The 4,399-nt window shown below is 45.6% G+C and overlaps 1 pseudogene; it reads right to left on the bottom strand.

Annotated features, from left to right (window-relative positions):
* The window catches only part of LOC129633916 (protein SET-like), a 35,285-nt pseudogene extending 30,961 nt beyond the window's left edge, over window positions 1-4,324 (bottom strand).
* Between the last annotated feature and the right edge of the window lie 75 nt (window positions 4,325-4,399).

Below are 4,399 nucleotides of genomic sequence, written 5' to 3' on the forward strand. Positions count from 1 at the left end.
ACCACATTTGGAAGATGACTTATTTACTCAATACCTATTTATTGCTTCTCTACTAAGTGCCAGGTCCTGGTCAACTGCTGAAGATAAAGTGGAGGCTAAGATAGTCATTCGGAGAAGGCAATGGCACCCCACTCCAGTACTCTTGCCTGGAGAATCCCAGGGACCAGGGAGCTTGGTAGGCTGCAGTCCATGGGGTCACGAAGAGTCAGACACGACTGAGCGACTTCACTTTCACTTTTCACTTTGATGCACTGGAGAAGGAAATGGCAACCCACTCCAGTGTTCTTGCCTGGAGAATCCCAGGGACGGGGGAGCCTGGTGGGCTGCCGTCTATGAGGTTGCACAGAGTCGGACACGACTGAAGTGACTTAGCAGTAGCGGTAGCAAGATAGTCATTGCTCATTCTCTTATGGATCGGATAATGAAATCATCAAAACAAAAACCTCATGAGCACCTAGTGTATTTATATCCACTGTGAGGAAAACAAGATGATGACAGGGTCTTCATTTCACATGCTAGCAAGGTTATGCTCAAAATCCTTCAAGCTGGGATTCAACAGTACGTGAACCGAGAACTTCCAGATGTACAAGCTGGCAGAGGAACCAGAGATCAAATTGCCAACATTTGTTGGATCATGGAGAAAGCAATGGAGTTCCAGAAAAACACCTACTTCTGCTTCATTGGCTCCACTAACACTTTTTACTGTGTGGATCACAACAAACTGGAAAATTCTTAAAGAGATAGGAATACCAGACCATCTTACCTGTCTCCTGACTGGTTCAAAATTGGGAAAGGAGTACGTATGTGGTTGTATATTGTCACCCTGCTTATTTAACTAATATGCAGAGTACATCATGTGAAATGCCGGACTGGATGAATCACAAGCTGGAATCAAGATTGCCAAGAGAAATATCAATAATCTCAGATATGCAGATGATACCACTATAATGGCAGAAAGTGAAGAGGAACTAAAGAGCCTCTTGATGAGGATGAAAGAGGACAGTGAAAAAGCTGGCTTGAAACACAACATTCAAAAAACTAAGATCATGGCATCTGATCCCATCAGTTCAGTTCACTCAGTCATGTCTGACTCTTTGTGACCCCAGGCTTCCCTGATCCCATCACTTCATGCAAATAGAAGGGGAAAAAAGTGAAAACAGCAACAGATTTCATTTTCTTGGGTTCCAAAATTACTGCACATGATGACTGCAACCATGAAATTAAAAGAGGCTTGCTTCTTGGAAGGAAAGCTATGACAAATCTAGACAGCATATTAAAAAGCAGAGATATCCTTTTGCTGACAAAAGTCCGTTATGGTTTTTCCAGTAGTCACATACAGATGTGAGCATTGGACCATAAAGAAGGCTGAACACTAAAGAATTGATGCTTTCAAATTGTGGTGTTGGAGACGACTCTTGAGCGTCCCCTGGACAGCAAGATCAAACCAGTCAATCCTAAAGGAAATCAACCCTGAATATTCATTGGAAGTACTCATGCTGAAGCTCCAATACTTTGGCCACCTGATGAGAAGAGCTGACTCACTGGAAAAGGCCCTGATGCTGAAAAAGATTGAAGGCCAAAGTAGGGGGCGGCAGAGGATGAGATGGTTAGATAGCATCACTGACTCAATGGACATGAATTTGAGCAAACTCTGAGAGATAGTGGAGGACAGAGGAGCCTGGTGTGCTGCAATCCACAGGGTGGCAAAGAGTCAGATACAACTTAGCAACTGAACAACAGCAACAATGAGGAACCTAGGCTTTAGGAAAATGGGGTGATATTTGTGAAAATCTCCTATATTGAAAGAGTTCAGTTCAGTCATTCAGTTGTGTCCAACTCTTTGTGACCCCATGGACTGCAGGATGCCAAGCTTCCCTGTTCATCGCCAACTCCCAGAACTTGCTCAAACTCAAGTCCATCGAAGTCGGTGATGTCATCCAACCACCTCATCCTCTGTGGTCCCCTTCTCCTCCTGCCCTCAATGCTTCCCAGCATCAGCGTCTTTTCCAGTGAGTCAGTTCTTCACATCAGGTGGCCAAAGTATTGGAGCTTCAGCTTCAGCATCAGTCCTTCCAGTGAATATTCAGGACTAATTTCCTTTAGGATTAACTGGTTTGATCTCTATGCAGTCCAAGGGACTCTCAAGAGTCCTCTCCAACATCACAGTTCAAAAGCATCACTTTGTCAGTGCTCAGCTTTCTTTATGGTCCAACTCTCACATCCATACATGACTACTGGAAAAACCATAGCTTTGACTAGATGGACCTTTGTCTCTGCTTTTTAACATGCTGTTTAAGTTTGTCATAGCTTTTCTTCCAAGAAGCAAGTGTCTTTTAATTTCATGGCTGCAGTCACCATCTGCAGTGATTCTGAAGCCCAAGAGAATAAAGTCTGCCACTGTTTCTATTATTTCCCCATGTATTTGCCATGAAGTAATAGTACCAGATGCTATGATCTTAGTTTTTGAAGAAGGAGGTTTGGTATTCCCATCACTAAGAATTTTGAATGCTGAGTTTTAAGCCAGTTTTTTCACTCTCCTCTTTCACTTTCATCAAGAGGCTCTTTAGTTCTTCACTTTCTGCCATCAGGGTGGTGTCATCTACAAATCTGAAGTTATTGATATTTCTCCCAGTAATCTTGATTCCAGCTTGTGCTTCATCCAGCCCGGCATTTCACATGATGTACTCTGCATATACATTAAATAAGCAGGGTGACAACATACAGCCTTGACTTACTCTTTTCCTAATTTGGAACCAGTCTGTTTTTCCATGTCCAGTTCTAACTGTTTCTTCTTGACCTGCATACAGATTTTTCAGGAGGCAGGTAAGGTGGTCTGATATTCCCATTGCTTTAATTTTTCAGTTTACTGAAGAACAGAGTAGTAATTAGCTCCAGTGCTAGGCCCTCCCAGAACCTGCAGTTTATAGGCTCTCCATAGTCAAGCTATCCTGCTCAGTTGTTGCTTTAGTCTCAGTCCATACACTGGAATGTTGCAGTCCTGCTTTTACGTTTGTGCACACCAAATCAGTCTTTAGTTGCTAGGATCAACCTCATTATTTTCTTATATATTTACCTGTTTGGGTTTTTTTTTTTTTTTTTGGCTTTCTTTAGTCCTTGAATGAGTTCCTCCAGTAGAGTTATAACAGAATAGTTTATCTAATTCTAACCTCTGGGCAAAAAAATCTATTCTAACTATGCATTTAAAATACACTCGGAAAAAAAAAAAAACAAACACTCGACTATACAACACCGGTTTTAAGCACGGGATTTAAGTATCCGCGTATTTTGGTATCCACGAGAGGCTCCTGGAAGCAATCTCCTGCGGATACCATGGACGACTGTATGCAGTTTCTCCGAGAGTCCTGTGAAATTCCCCTTCCCGAACTAATTCTATGAATGACTGATATAAACCCCAAAAGACTCTGATGCTGGGAGGGATTGGGGGCAGGAGGAGAAGGGGACGACAGAGGATGAGATGGCTGGATGGCATCACTGACTCGATGGACATGAGTTTGAGTGAACTCCGGGAGATGGTGATGGACAGGGAGGCCTGGCGTGCTGTGATTCATGGGGTCGCAAAGAGTCGGACACGACTGAGTGACTGAACTGAACTGCACGTTGGGGTGTACCAGGAAACCTTGGTAACTTCTCTCAATGTACCAACTTTTAGAGGAAGTCATCGTTGGGTTCCTAGTATGCCTTCACAGGCATGTTCGCCACGAAAAGCCAGAAGCGAGGAGCACAAAGGAAGCTGATTTCACTCAAAGACAGGCCGTTTCCTGGTGAGGATTACAAGGCTGGGGCGAGTCTGAAGAGGCCGCTTCGGAAAGGGTCCTTGCCGAGCGAGGACGGGTCGAAGCGGGAGACCCAGGACCGAGAGTCCGGAAACCGGAGTTGCCATCTGCCTAGCTGTACGGACCTGGCGTAACCTGCGGACTCTGCATGAGCGCCAGGACATTGCGGGAATCGTGAGGCTGTAAACATCATACCTGGAACCCACCTGTCAATGCAGGAGACAAAAGAGACGCCGGTTCGATCCCTGGGTCGGGAAGATCCCCTAGAGGAGGGCGTGGCAACCCACTCCAGTGTTCTTGCCTGGAGAATTTCATGGACAGAGGGGTCTGGCGGGCTGCAGTGCGTGCGGTCGCAAAGAGTCGGACAGGACCGAAGCCACTTAGCACGCGCGCACACAAACCTCACGTCAGACCTCGTTCCGGTGACCTGCGCCTTGGAAGACTGAGTGATACATAACGCTATTACGCGAAAGCACGGAGACACCCTCGCGCCCGGATTTTCAAACTGCAGAGTAGCCACACCCCCGGAAACCGGAAGCTTTACAACTAGCTCCCCCTTGCCGGCCAGCTATTTATAAAGGGGCGGGGGGGTTGGGGTTGGGGGT

This window comes from Bubalus kerabau, chromosome 19 (assembly GCF_029407905.1).
Source record: "Bubalus kerabau isolate K-KA32 ecotype Philippines breed swamp buffalo chromosome 19, PCC_UOA_SB_1v2, whole genome shotgun sequence".
Classification (NCBI taxonomy): domain Eukaryota; kingdom Metazoa; phylum Chordata; class Mammalia; order Artiodactyla; family Bovidae; genus Bubalus; species Bubalus kerabau.